General features: G+C 43.8%; 1 protein-coding gene across 1 annotated transcript in view; it reads left to right on the plus strand.

The window, feature by feature from the left end:
- Positions 1-15414, plus strand: part of LHFPL2 (LHFPL tetraspan subfamily member 2) — a 153723-nt gene that overhangs the window by 57272 nt on the left and 81037 nt on the right. Inside the window, exon 3 of the mRNA XM_072958465.1 lies at positions 13437-13497. The gene's annotated coding sequence lies outside the window, so the exon portion shown is untranslated. The remainder of the gene's footprint in view (positions 1-13436; positions 13498-15414) is intronic.

Genomic DNA, 15414 nt, shown 5'->3' on the forward strand with positions numbered 1-15414 from the left:
CATGGTGTTTGCCAGCTGAGGTCAAGCCAACATCTGTACTTGTCTTTCTTTCCCGGGGGCATGACAAGAAAAGACAGAGAGAAGAGTTCAAGGAATTAGAAACAGAGTTTTCATTAGGATAACATTTGAGGTCAGGTAAACATCTCTTTTGAGTTTCATTGAAAAATTCCAGGAGGCCAAGGCGAAATTCTCCAGAAGACCTGTTTTAAGGAGTGTAGCTCAGTGGAAAGTTCACCTTAAAAAAATGTAGAAAACCTGAGTATGATATTGCTCAAGGGACTCTTAGGAAAACAGAAAAGGAAAAGGACATCCAAAACCAAAATTTCTTCTCATTTGGAAAGTGTGGAGAGCCTGGGGATGACTTCCCCCAGTGGCTAGGAAATACATCTTCGTTGCAGATTAGTTGCCTCCTTTCTAGAAGCTGTGGAGTCATATCTTAAATTTGTGAGTCTGGGTTGTGAATGCAGACAGCCATGGTGCATGCAGACTCATCTGGGAAGAGAGAACAGTGCGACTGTCCTTAGTACGCCGGGCACATTTCCTGTGTCTGTGGTTAAGCATAGAGCAGAGTTCTTGTCCACTTTTGTGTTGTTCCATTTGTTAGTTTCAGAGTTCAAATGATGTCTTCAGCAAGAGTTTAGCTCTTATTTAACTTTTTAAAAAAAGTTGAGAGAAATAGTCCCCTTTGACTCTGAAGGAAATTAAACCACAAGTCAGCCTACAAATGGAGATTGTGGAATTTCTGTCCTGGAGATCTTCAAAAGTAGAACTTAAAACTTAGGTCACTTCAGTAGTTTGTTTGGAGGCTAACCAAGATGACATCTTGCAGTGTTCCAAGTTTAAGAAACAACTCATGTTAATAGTCATATATCCTTAGAGCATAAGGAAAATGAGCACTTTGTTACATTATCTTTTGACGTCTTAAACATGTGTTGACTTCTCCATGCCCTGAAATGACTGTGTCCTTCATTTGCATTGGATGCTAATGTTGCTTGTGGAAATTTGGGAGTGAGTAGGAGGGAGGAAGTAAGAAGGAGTTGTTCTTTTAGAAATGACATTCGATCTTTTCAGGGGATGGTGCTGAGGGGACACTTGGCTTTGACAGAGCTGACTTGACTGAGCGTGTTAACAAATTCCCTGAAGAACAGTACTTACCTTGAGGGCCCTTCCTGTGAAGAACTGTTGCGTTACTCAGTGGCCAAGCTGGCTGCTTTAAATGGTCTATAAAATGCGAAGAGGTTGGTTGGTTCAATGTCATTGGAAACTATTAACTTTAAAAAGTTAAGAAGATTGTCTGAAACAGGATTTTAAAGTCATCTGGCTTCAGTGTGAGTCTAGGATGACAAAAATTGAAAAGTCAAAGGAAAGATTCTTTGTGGAATGCCAGACCACAGTGAGCAGAGTTCTTGGTGACTTGTTTGAACTCCCAGTGTCCCCGGGGCCGTCTCCTTCTGCAGACTGAGTCCAGCTCTCGCCTACTATGTAGTGTCAAACCAGCTTCCCTCCTCGCTGCTGACCTTAAAGAGACACTGTCCATGGGCTTGTGAGCATCTGTAAGAATTTGTTTTTAGAAATGAGGGAAAGTGTAAGCTGTTAAATGTGCTCAGCAGACAGGAAAACAAAAGGTAAAATTGGGAGGCGTGTGTGTGTGTGTGCGTGCGTGCATGTATGTGTGTACCAGTAGCTTATGAAAACCCTTCTTCCATTCTAAAGTAACGTATGAAAACCCTTCTTGCATTCTTTTTAGTAAAGATTTATCTTAAGAATTTCAGTTAGGTTAATGTCCTCTGTGACTGTTTCTTGAAATTGTCCAGTTAATACAATATGGATTTAAGACAGTCCCAGGGACCTAGAAACTAAACAATATTATCTTCTCTTTGTTTTTCTTCCCTTTGTCTTTTTTGTTTGTTTGTTTTATTGTCCTGGGCAGGCAGAAATAAAAGAGCGAACGCTAAGCTATAACATTTGGTTTTAGTGCTGTTTTCTTTCCTTGTTCCATTTTAAAAAGGACACATTCATTAAAGTAAGACTCTATGTTTTTAGTTCCTTCTCTCTTTTAAGTTTCCTTTTATTTGAAGTTAGTTCTGCCATGTGGTGGTTTTCAAGATGTTTGTTTATTTACAGTGAAACCCTTTCTTTCCAATGAAATCTTGTGTTTAATATACGAAACAGATAAACTGCAGCTGTTTTGGGTGTTGCCCCTCGGCCCCCTCCAGCCTCATAGTTCCTGAGGCTCATCTGAGTGCCTGGGACCCCAGCAACCTGGGTTTTAATTCCCTGGCACGACCACAGGATTAGAAGGGACTGCCCAGTTTGCTTCCACCAAGACTTTTTGTCACTTCCCTTCTCTGGACTTGCGTCTACTCTTTGAAAAAAATGATGGCTTTGTATCAGATCATCTCTGAGGTCCTTCCCGCCCTAACAGTCAGCAGTTCTGGGCCCTCCACAGAGAGCTTTGGGGCGGTGAAGTGTTTGTGCCTGAGGATACTCATGGGGAGAGTGGAGGCCTGGCTAGAGGAGGACTCGCCCTTTTCTAGCGTGCAGATGAAAGCTCAGGAGCCAACACGGACGCATCCGCAGAATTACCTCTGAGCAAAATGTTTTCTGGAGATTTCAGCGCAGCATCCTCCAATGCAGGCAGGTCTTGTGGAGAAAGGGATTTAACAGCAACAGTTGTGGGTTGCTGTTTACCATTGATTGTGGTCACATTTGCTGGTAAGTGGTTAGCTATTAATAAATAAAATAGAATTTCCTCAGTAGAGAAAATTATGTTCTATCATTTTATGTGTGTGTGTGTTGGGAAATGCATCTGAGGGATAGTTCAAGAATCTGCAGCCAGTTAACACATTTAGTTAAAGAATGGGGATGGTGAGGCCAAGGTCAGGGTTCAGTCATTCTGTGGGCCAGTTAACTGGGTGGGGCTCTGTGGCCAGACTGTACTTTTAACCCTGACCAACTGCTTCTCACATGTGTGCCATGGGTCACAGGCAGGGTTAGACTGTCTGGAAGAATATCCCAGCTCAGCTTTTCCTCCTGGGACCTAGCAGTGCCTTTGTCCTGGTAGCCGGGGGCTTGGCATCTCATCTAGGTGGATGGGGGGCACCCTGTCTACACCTCTAACAGCTGTGAGGGAAACCTGGAATACTCCTGTGAGCCAGGGTTAGGGGCCTGCTGCTTGGGGGTCTCCAGTCTGAAGACAGAGCTTCCAAGGCTGAACTGGGCTGGAGATCATTGAAATTAAGCCACATAGTTCTTGATAGGCATGAACCCTCCTCCTCTTTGGGATTGGGAGAAAGGCTGGCATTAGAAGAGGAATCGGCTTCAGTTTTAACTCATGAAAGCTCATTGTTTCTTTGTAGTTCTCATTTCTTCATTGAAACACCATTTTGTAATTAAAATTTGAAACACTCTATTTTCATGTGGAAAAGGATAGCGTACAGAAATCTTAAGAAAGCTGTTTGGAAAAAAATATTCCAGTGCGCACAGTTCCCCCAGAGAATGGTTCTGTAGGAATAAATTTTTAGTACTAATTAAACGCGGAACATTTTCTCTTGTTTCTTAGCCTAAATGCAGTAACTTATGAGGCCTCAGTAGGATTTAATCTTTGCCCCGGGAAGCAACTATGAAAGATAGGAAAGACAAATCACCTGAACTAAAGTATTTTTAACACTTTTTTGAGAAAAGTGTTTGTTTTCATTATAAACATTACAGAATTATAAAACTTATGGGCCTGTTAATCTCTGTGCCAACCAACCCCCACAGTGATCGCTGTGCTCTTGAGCCAGTTGTGAAAATGGGTATAAAGACTTCTGTTGATTTTTAGCCCCAGAATTAATTTGCTCCAGGTCAGTGGCTTCCAAAGTGTTTAACAGTGAGTGCTTTCAGCAAACAACATTTTAAGTGGAATTTTAATATAGAAAAAAAAAAAGATAAAAGCAGAGACCCTGTAGTTATAGCTGGGAAGACACTCTGCCCCCTTCCTCCCCTGCCTCACCAGCGACCCCCCCCCCCCCCCGCTGCGCTGAGACACCCTCTGAGCAGCACTTACAGCAGGCGCTTAACCCAGCGACTTCCGCCGTACAGTGTGCTGGTGTTGGGCCTTCCTTCACCTCCTTGACTCACTCTTCTGAATGGCACGCTCCCGGTGATGTCTGTTTCCCCATCCCTGACTCTGGGTGGCTATTTTTAGTTCAGCTGCAGTTAGTCACCAGCTTAGAAGCAAACCACCTAAGCCAACCAGTGATTCTTTTTCTCCCCTGAAATTGGACCTTTACATTTAACTCATCTTTTGAGTTTAGCTCAAATGCCACATTTGTCACTGCTTTTCAGTCTGTGCCAGGAAGCTTCTCTCCTTGTGGATTGATGTTTGAATCTGTAACTGCAGTGCTTGTGCTGGGGTGGAGGCTCATGCCCACTGTCCTTCTTTTCCTTCTAGACACCATTCTAGTGTCTGTTTTCTGCCTGTTTTCTTTCCACTGCTGGATAATAAAAAGTTATGCAGCATTATTTTACCCTGTAGATAATGTTGGAGTATCTCTTAATCTTTGATCAGACTGGAGTAACTCAGAGTCCTACACAGGAAAAACAGCCTCTTGTAAAGATATGATTCTTGAATCCATGCTGTAGCAAAATGCTGTGAGTAAGATGGTGCTAAGAATGGTGGGTCTTTGTCTTAAAAGGTGTTCATATATTCAGTATGCATTTTTTGAGCACCTGCTCTCTAGAGTAATATGGCTAAGCCTTGAAGAGATCGCCTAACTCCTTTGGTACACATCCCTCGGAGGTAGATGCTGTCATGTTTTTAAACTATACAGTAGCCAGCTTTGCCTTTCCTCCAGGGTGGTCTCACGCTTAACTGTGGCTTCAATCACCTCCTATCTGCTGATAATTTCTTAAACTCTGTTGTCTGCTCTAAACTCCTTTCTTCAGTTCCTGACCTTTTGCCTGCTGGAATCCCCTCTTCCCGGTTGTCCAACCAGTTATAATCGGTCCTCTGTATCCACGGGTTTTGCATCTACAGAGTCAACCAGACTCGGACTAAAACCTGCCAAGGTAGATGGCCACCTGTACTTCAAAACTTAAAAAGCCTCAGTGAGCAAATGGAGGCTACCATCACTTGATCTCCTTCCCCCCCACCCCGAGTTTCTTACCTTGGTCAAGACATTATCATCTGCCTACACACATATTCATCTACTGATGCTGAGAACTCACTCTGTCTCAGGTGAGACAGAGATCTTACCTTACTGAGAGCTTGAGACAGAAGTCTCACCTAAGACAGAGTTAGGGGTCACTACAGCACAGACCCAAGCATTAAAGTCCTTGCCTGAGTGGAGCTTACATTCTAGGGAACAGATAACTAACTTAAAAAAAAAAATCTGTGTCTATACCTGTATATCTAGACACGTTTCTATCTACCCATTCCTCCTTCTGTGTGGATGGCTGTCTGTGAGTGGTGAGAGCTATGGAGAGAAGTAAAGCAGGGGAAGGATGGCAGGTGGTGCTGGAGACCGAGAGAATGTGTGTTGTGCTCTTCCGCTAGGGTGGTCAGGGAGCGAGGTGACGTTTGAACAGAGACCTGAATGAAGTGAGGGGATAAACTATATCAATACGTATGATCTGGAGAAGGGCCTGCCTCGCCCTCTGCCTCATCCGTCCTAGTCAAGGACTGAGTCATGGCCATTATTGTCACGTTGCCAAACCACAATTTGTAAATGTTAGCCAGCAGATGGATGGATGCACTTGGACCAGGGAGTCAGACAAGCAAATAATTATTACACAGTGTGCTGGGTATGACAGAGCCATGCCCTGAGGTCTGCATGGGCTCAGAGAAGGGAGGGCTGGGAAGAGGGCAAAGGCAAGAGTAAGCGTGGAGATGGCTTCATGGAAGGTGGCAGTTGAGTGGGGTCTTGAACAGAGTTCCAAGTGTGGACTTGGGAAGGTTCTAGAGGCAGACAGAAGTGGGAGGTATCCTGGGGCCTGAACACTGAGGTTTGGAGGGCACAGCATCAGATTTGGGGTCAAAGCAGGCCACCAGGGAGGGTAGCACAGCACCGTGACTGGTAGGGGAGTGCTCAGGTGAGCTGGGAAGGTGTGTTCTGAAGGGATAAATTCATTCATCTGACCTTGAATGCTGTCCTTGGGAAAGGAAAAATGGGAAAAAGAATCTTAGGTTTGCCCTTTCCCTCCCCTTCCCAGTTGCCCCTCTGAGAGTGTTCCTTCCTTACACACCCCTTATCCTGTGTCCTTGTCTGGTTTTAAAGACAACTTCAGCAAGGTTCCAATTCTCTGTTGCAGAAGCCTCTGCCCTCTTGGCCAGAAGGTCAGTCATGTCGGTGTTTTGAGAAAGGACTCTGCCATGTTGTGTCACCGGACAGGCGCCTGGCTGTGATGCCTGAAAGCCTGAGGGAGGGAGGGAGGGGCAGGAGGATGGGGCTGTGTTGAGGGAGGGCAGCAGGACGGGCTGTGGCTCTCCTGGATGAGGACGCGTGGGCGCTGGGCTCACCCCTGGTCTGAGCACTTGTTAGGAGTGGGATGAACGTGCCCTGAGGACACTCCAGGAAAGCTCCGGCATCTTCCACACACAGCACTGGCGTTACTTTGGTTTTGGTGTACTTGCCTGCATTTTCTCTAATCTGTCACGGCAGGTTTCCCCTCCACCCCCCCCCCCCCCGCTTTGTTTTCTTGGGAAGACTATAAATACAGTGATTCAGTGCTAAGATTTCTTTTATGTATAATGATTTTATTCTTTAACCTTGAGACACTGTGTTTCTTTGTGGTGTGCATACTCCTGTGCTCAGGTAAGCAGAGTTGTTGGAGGAGAAGTCAGGATTTCAGTGCCCACCTCATTCTCTCCCTCTGGGAGGGCAGCGGCCGTGTTTCCGTTTTCCCTGTGGGGCCGTGGTTGGAGTGAGCAGGCCTCATTCCAGGACTCCATGCCAAGGCATACTAGGATCTATTTTTATTGGTAAATTATACGGTACGTTACTGTGTGAGATTTAGTGCTATCATAAGCTTTGTAAGAATATTTTATTAAAGGTTCTTGTACCCTTTGTTCTGTTGTGATACTGATTTTCTACAAATTTCTTGTAATATTTTCCCTGAGAAGTGGTAAAAGCTCAGTCATACGGTTCTCTTGCAAGTAGTGTTTGAAGTGATCTCATTCCTCCGGCCTTCATTCCGAGGATGTCCTCTCTCTTGCCCAGGTGACATCAGCCTCCTGGGCTCTCTGTGGTGTAACTGAGGATCCTCTTTGGCTCTGCGTTGCTGAAATCCTGTTACCTGCTCACTAATGTCAAAGGTTTAGCTAAGCTCAGAGCCTTTGATTACAAAAACTTAAACTTAAGGTTCAAATGCACCTGGGAGAGAAGCCGTGACCCATGTGCCTTGTGGTGTGGCCGATGGCTACCAGGCCCTTCCTGCATCTGGGGTCATGGAGAGTGGTGTGAGGGCACCCGGGCAGAGGGCTGCCGAGCAGCGCCACGGGAGAAAATACTTCCCTGAGAAGCAGGATGCCTTGTTTCTTTTGGCCTCCCCAGGGCCTGGTGGATGCCTCTCCACGTGCCCAGTAGATCTTGTTTGGATAAAATAATGGACAGATAAGTGTTTTTATGCATATGTGAGATAATGAAAAGGGTAAACATTTTTAGATGGGGAAGCTGGGCTTCCAAAAACAACTATTCGTTTCACCATGAGAGCTGGCCTTGCTTGGAGGCAGAGTCTCCTTTTCCCTGATTTCTTTGCTGTGTTTTCAGGAAATTGCAAATCCTTTGAAGGAAAAGCATTTCCAAAATGCTGAGTCGGCGTGTCTTGATGGTGTGGCAGCCCTGCCCCTCGGTGAGCTTCACCTGTGTGAAGGCAAGGCCCTGTGAAGCAGCGTCCAGGTCACACGGGCTCGTTCCTGGACGCCAAGGGCTTTATCGTTGGCGGTCCGGCTGGGAGCAGGCTCTCCACTTGTTGAATGTATGTCGTGGCTTGCGTGAGTCCATATGACCCTGTTTGGGAACCTTTTTAATGAGTAGGCTTTTTTACTTTGAGTTTTCATGTTGGCATCTGATTTTCAGAAACATTGGTCTGTTAGTAAAGTGTATGCCCGTATTTGGAACGCAGACTGGTGAGAAATGTCACCCAGAAGGGGCTCGCCAGCACTCGCGGTCCGGGTCCCTCGCGGTGCGCCCCGGCTGCGTGCTCACCTGCTCGTGCTGACGGCGTGAGTCTGCTGGTCTTGCTGACCTTTGCTCGAGTGAGAGGTGGGGGGATTTGATTTGGGAAGTGAGGTTTACTCACTTCCAGTGCCTGATGATATTCACAACTGTTCCTCTCTTGCAAACTGATCACACCTTCATGTTCAAATTTAAAAGACAAGCAGGAACATTAAGAGTAGTTATCTCCTGGAGGAAGGCTCCTCAGAATGACCTAAAAAGCCCTCGAATTGTGCACACTCCCACCCCCGTCACCCTCCTCCATGTCCGCTTTCTAAGGCTACTCCAGGACAGAAGGAGGTCACAGAACTTGGTCCAGACACTGGTATTTTGAAAAAACACCCACTGGAGGACCCCCCCGAGGACAGCGGAATCACCACCCCGTGCTCCTTCCATGTCTGCCGAGTCCCCCTTCGCCTCATTCTGGAATTCCTGCTGTCACCTTTGCTTGATGATTTTCTCCTTCTTGTTAACCCAGTGTTTCTCTCTTCTCCATATCCTGCCTTTTCTGACCATCTGTGGGAAATTGTCCTAATGCGATCATTCGTTCGTTTACGCAATAAATGTTCATAAAACGTCTGCCCTGTGCCGCGCCTGTGCTAAGTGCAGAGGTGAGAGCGGAGTGAGCACAGTTCGTTTCCTTCTCAAGGGGCTTCTGACCTGGTGGATTTATAACTAAATGTGGGCGCAGGGCTCACAGTTATGTGAATGAACTTGGTCCTGGCCATGTGTGTAGAGCAGTAGCGGTGCTTTGATGCACATGCCTGTTGTGTTGCATGGCAGTCTCATTCAGTCTGACTTGTTTCTGGCTCATTGGTTGGCTATTCTGCTGTACCCAGATATTTAAACACTTACCCTTGAACAGCTTCGCGGTGATGTGGGGATTTTTGAATCAAGTCATTTTTCTTTCCTTCAGAGTCAGAGGAAGTTTCTGTGATGGACAGCATTTGGCGTGTAGTCTGTGAGGTCTTTGGAAACTTGAACTTCAGTCATTCCCTGTGTGGCTGAGTGGCAGGGCAGGCATTGCAGAGGTTCAGGTTCCCAGCATTTCACATGAGTTAACACAGCCCAGCCTTTGGCAATCTGCCACTCTCTCTACTTGGTAGACAGGTTCGTGAAATTTGACACGCTTACATCTTTCCTGGAAAATCTTGTAAGGTTCAGCAGTTCTTCAATGACTGACCTATTTCTGTTAAACTCCTGTTATCAGACCCAAGTGTGAGGTTGTCCTGGACCTGTTGTCAGAATACTCAATGCATTTCATGACTTTTTGTTTTTAATAAGCTACCAGCCTAGTCTTTGAGTGACAGCTGATGCTTTGGATGCAGAAATGGGACACTGCTCTTTGTGTTGATTCTGCTGCCACCAGCTCCCCTTAAACTGTGAACCAACTTCTCCAAGCAATTATTGTTGTATCAACATAGCACAGTAAAGTGGGATTTGTACAGTTATTCCTTTAGCTGACACGTGTAAGCAGAGCCTTAGAGAGCATGTCCACCAGAAATGCAGACTGTGTCTCAGTGAGGTGGTGGGGATGGTATGTGAGAGTTAGTAGGGCTCTTACCATGTTTTGCTTTCAGCTCAGCAGCTTTGGTACTGACTTCATGCCTCATGTCTTTGGAGCCCATCCTTGCCCCTGTCCTTGTTGGTTGAAAAGCCTCATGTCTTTGTTGTTGCAGTATTGCCTAGCTGGACATACACTGGACTTGGGAATCCGAAGTCCTAGGTTAGAACCCAGATTCTAGCATTTACCGTGTGATTCAACTCAAGTCGTTGAAATTCCTAGTCTGTAAAATGGGGATGATGACTGGCGTCTGCCCCTACTGTGCCACTCCAGCTGCCTTCCCCTCCTAGTGTGGATCAAATGAGAAAATGAATTGGGGAATGTCTGTAACTTACACAGTGCTCCTGCCTCAGGAACCCCCATCCACGCCAAGCAGGGCCATCGTGAGCTGGTGCAGGGTGCAGGGAATGCCCTTCTGTTGGGGGACAGTTGCTGGGACTCTCCCTTCTGCAGTGTCTGCCCAAGCAGCTGCCTCTTAACCCACCCAGAGGCAGTCTAGACCTCGGTGGGACAACTGTTTGTTATGACATTCTTTCTTCAGCCAAGCTGAAATCTATCCTCATAACTTCCAAGATAATTTACACTTCTTGGTTCTAGTTTTACAGAGTAACATGAAACAATTCAAATCAGTGCATGTCAAGCTGTAGAAATTTATAACTGAGAGAGGGGTCTTAAACTCGGCTTCCTGTTTTTGGCAATGCGGTTCAGTAAATAAGAGCTGGTGCCCATCACGTGAGTGCTGTGCTCCGGCACTAAAGGCAGCTATTGTTTCTCCTCCTGATCTCCGGAAGTGGAACAGAAGGGCAGGGAACCAAATGGGGATGAAAGGGAAGCAAAACTTTTTAACTCTTTAATGTGCAGAAATATGGTGGTTTAAAGTTTTTTTAGAATACGAGCTAGAAGAAATAGTACCTCAATTTATAGGGTTGTGAATAATTTAAATAGCTACGCAGACTGCTAATCTACAAAAATGAAGACAAAAGAATGATAAATAAGAAAGACGGGTATTTCTGACTTTTTAAATAAGCGCCAGTGTGTTTAACAGGCAGTAAGTGAAAAACATATTTGCACATAGAGTAATGGAAAAATGGTGATATGGCAGCATGATAATGCCTTTGTGAGCACTGCATTTGATGTCTTTCTGGTTGCCACAGCCCAGGAGAGGACCCTGTGGTGTCTTAGAGATTAAAGGCAGAACACGCTCTCTACTTTGAGTTACAGAATTTAAAACAAAAATAAACAAATAGAAAAGCAACACCGGCATGAGAGTTAGAGCCCTGGTTCCTGTTCTTGACCCTGTTACTGACTAGCAGTGTGACGTAGGGAAGTCAGCCTTTACTCTTCAGAATTGCAGTTTCCCTCAAATTTAAAATGGGGCCAAAATTTTCTGCCCCGCCTGCATCATATAGTTGTTAGGATTAAGTATGATAATTTAGGTGGATTCAAGTTTTCACTTCTTTGAAGCCACGTAACTCGCGGAAAGTTTTTTAAACTTCTCTGTGCCTGCTTCATCTTTAAAATGGGTGTAATACTAGGTGGTACCTACTGCAGGGTTTGTGAGAAATAAATGAGTTAATTTCCATCTAGTGCATAGAACAGTGCTTGACAGTTAATGCCTAATACATTGACTATTTTTAATGAACTTTTGAGGGCTCTGTGCTTTGATATATTTTTATTTAGTCTACTATATTTTTTTGAAATAGCATTTAACAAAATAAAAATAACTGTAGCATTCTATTTACCAACCAAACCCAGTAACAAAATTAGCGTGGTTTGTTTTTCTCATCACTTTGATGGTTTCACAAGATATGACTTGGTTATCAGAAAAGATGAATTGTGATACTGAAAACTTGCTGCCAAATGCCTTTCTTCTTTGGAGCGTAGGCCAAATTTATATATTCTGGGAGATGCTTTTTCTCGGCAGTGTGAGTTTGGAAAACTTCAGGTGGGAATCAGGATTGGACCCTCCTTTCCCTGTTGTTGTTAGGATCTCGAGATCCATCTCACCTGTCTAGAGCTTTGGTTGTGTTGTATGTAACAAAAGAGATTTTTAAGATGTTATCTTATATTTTGAACTGTGTTAATTCAAGTGTTTTGGGGACCCATTTAGCTTTTAGAAGTAATGAGATGTTGATCAAGAACTTCATTAATAACAGACCTGTTCATAATAATCCTAGTGGCTTCTTTCAGAAGCTGTTTGCAGATAGAAATGCTGATCATGACTTCTCATGAAGTTCCCCGAAGGGGTAAAATTAAACTGTGGGAAATGTTTGGAATTTAACTAGCGATTAACTTATAAAGAACCATTTGAAAAACCCATAACTCCCCTAAGCTGTTATGACAAATGACCTTATGAATTCAGAATTCTTTTATGTATATATTTTTTTCTTAACTGAAACCCAGTGAGTATTGTCCAGTATCTTCGAGTTTGTAACTGAACTAAAATGATTTCTTTAGACAGAGGAGCCTTTGAGTGCTGTGCTGGCTTCTCAACCTCAGATCCGGTCTGGATGAACACTGATGCTACTCATGTTAACCTAGTCATCTGAATACAAGTTTTTGCTCATGCGCTATATTACATTATAGTCCTAAATGACATGATTAGGCTAAACATTTTTAAACATGCAGAAAGCACAGGTTCATTTTATCTGCTAGTCCGTTTCTTTTCTAGACCTTTACATTAAGGAATGTCAGGTTTCTATTTGGGAAGGTGATGAATAGACTACCTACAGTGGAAGGGGTGCTTTCAAACGGCCACATGGCAGAATGAAAAGAGCGTGATTTGGAAACACTGGATCTGTGTGATACTGAGGAAGGTTCTCTACTTCTTTCAACATCTACTTCCTCATCTGTTAATGGACACACTGGCTGTCTGGAAAGATTATAATCTGATGTCACACAGTCCTGGGTGCCCAACAAGTGGCAGCTGTGATATTTTATATTAGAAATTTGTTCCATTTATGTTTAATATTTGAAAGCAATGCTGAACAGACATTTTGGTCTGTTCTGTGACTGTATAAACAGACTTATAATCTTCTTAGGTTACTTAAAGACTTTGAGAACACCGAAAGGAATACTTGATTTTGAGATAAATTAACTAATCATTAAAGAAATTCTTCTGGATTCCTCTGTTTACTATGTTAGAGTTTTAATGACCATTTTTCCATTTCTCCAGTCTTTGGCATCCTTGTGAATGTAGCTTAAAACAAAAAAAGTTAACAAAGTAACTGAAAAGGATTTAAAGTGCTTCCAGGATAAATTCCTCATTCACAATTTTGTATTTCATCCCGTAATTCGTTTCTGGATTATTTGAGCCTTTTATGTTTGTTCATAAAGTGCCCTCAAGGTCACAGGTTGTATTTTCAAGTTGGTTCCTTTGTGAAGGAAAAGGAAAGGATGTTGTAAGGTGCATGTTCCTGGGCTGCATCTTCCTCACTGACGTCTTTTTTTTTTTTTTCCTGGTTCATTGGTGGTTTGGACCTCATTTTAGTGTAGCAGTGTTCCCAGGAAGGGGTGGCTACATTCTAACGCAGGCTGAACTGAACTTGTAGGTAGCCCAGGGACCAATGTTTGAAACATCACATATTTTAATGAGACATAAAAATTGCATGGTAAGTCTTCCTTATGTGTTTAAAAAAAAAAAAAGTAATGTTTTGTCCAATTTGTTTCTCCAGGCGGCCTTTTTCTGAAGTCGTTCACTGAGACGTCCTGACATTTCTGCAGATACAATTTAAGGTGAGTAAATGAAGTCAGGTGCCCTTACTGGCAGTGATTCTTTGGAAACCTTTTCCAGATGGGTAGCAACTTACTTCTTGAAGGAGGTGCAGTGTTTTAAACTTTTGGGCCCTGAATGATAAACAGTAGCTTTTTTGTTTTTGTTTTTGCTGAGGAACACCACTTTGATGAGCATACACGAATGTTGTATAGGACCCTGTGAGGTTTCATAAATGGTATTAAGGTGAATGCTGTAATGCCCATGCTTCAGTTCTGACGTGGTTTGTTCTGTCACCATTTGTAAACAGGTTTCAGAGCTCTTTATAATGGTCATGGCTGGCTTTACATTGTCTTTCCTTTTGAGCTTCTCTGTAGACCATTCACCCTTGGTGATCATTTCTCTCTGAAGGGGGAAGTAGAGATGGCCAATTCAGATTACCCAATTCTAGTACTAAGACAGCTCAGGGAGAGAAATTGCCTAAGTAAAAATTGAAAACATTTGACTAATAGGTGACTTATGTTTCACTCTATTGATTTTAATTCATTAAGATCACTTTGGGAAAATACTAGTAACTATAATAGGGGCTGAGTAACCCTCTACAGTATGCATTCAAGAAAACCAAGGTGGTGGAATGTTAGATAATTGTCCCCAAAGACTATGCTCCAGTCCTGTTTCTCAAAAGGGAGAGGCCTGTTCAGCTTGGTCCTGTAGGGCTACCTTGTTTTGAACCTGAGGATGCAGCTCAGGCCAAGAGAGCCAGTGCGTGGTGTGTATTTGGGACTGACAGACACCTTATCCAGAAGGGTCTGCCATGTGCTGGGGATTCTCAGAGTATTTTCACAGACACCGTCTTATTTGTGGAAAAGTGATCTTTTTAGATTATAGATTCTGGGGAAGGAAAAAATTGCTCTTATGTCATGAATTGAACTATTGATTTCTCCAATATTCTTAAATTGCTCCAGTAACTGCTGCCTGGGTTGATGAGGAAGCTTGACTTGTTTTTTATATTATTTTTTTAATGGAAACTATAAGCACGTGCGAGTTAGGCAATTATTTGAGGAAAGTTCCTGCTCGTGGGAGAGCCGGGGCTGAGCTGGGAAAGGTGGGTGTCCTGAGAAAGCTACTCGTTGGCACCTTATCAAACTGATAATCCTTAAATATCTGCTTCATAGTTATTCAGTGGGGGCAGGAGAAACTGATTTTCTGCCAGTAAAGACTGTTAATGAAAAAATACATAGCTTTTCCTGAACGTTGAAAACAAGGGATTTATTATATGTGATTTTTCTGAACCAGGTGTTCGTAAACCTGTGTAAGATTTGGCTGGTGGTAACACTGCCTCTGCGTTGTTCAGGTCCAGAGCTCCCGAGGCCTGCCAGCCGGGTGACACTGGGGTGGATGGTGAGGCCCCCTTTCACACATGCAGCTCTGCGAAGGGAGTATTCTCCGCAGAGAAAGGCCTGTGCTGGTGAGCAGGGTGTTAATTTCCACTCAGAGGCACCGACTGCCTGAGTGGAAACAGGTCCTGTTGCCATTTAGCCTGTTATGTAAGGAGTGGAGTGCACCCCCTGAGTTAAGTGGCTCTGTGTTTCCGATGTAGTCCAGTGATGATTTAGTCCCCCATTGTGGATTGTCACCCTGGATCACAGCCAGGCTGGCCTGTTTAATTCAGATCTGGGGAAAAGCCAATTCTATTCTGCCAGCGCCTTCAGGAGCTCAGTCGTGTTTACCTTTGAAATTCCTGTTTCTGAAGATTTAACCAGATAAAACCAACCTTCTCTGTATTTTTTTTTAATTGTGAATTCATCCCATATAAATACAATAAAATGTTACCAAATCAGATAGACACAAGAACAGCCATTCTGATAAATATCATCTGAATTACGAAGAAATCCAATCCTACTTACTGTTGTTTTTATATATTCACTCACACTATGTCA

This window comes from Vicugna pacos, chromosome 3 (assembly GCF_048564905.1).
Source record: "Vicugna pacos chromosome 3, VicPac4, whole genome shotgun sequence".
Taxonomy (NCBI): Eukaryota; Metazoa; Chordata; class Mammalia; order Artiodactyla; family Camelidae; genus Vicugna; species Vicugna pacos.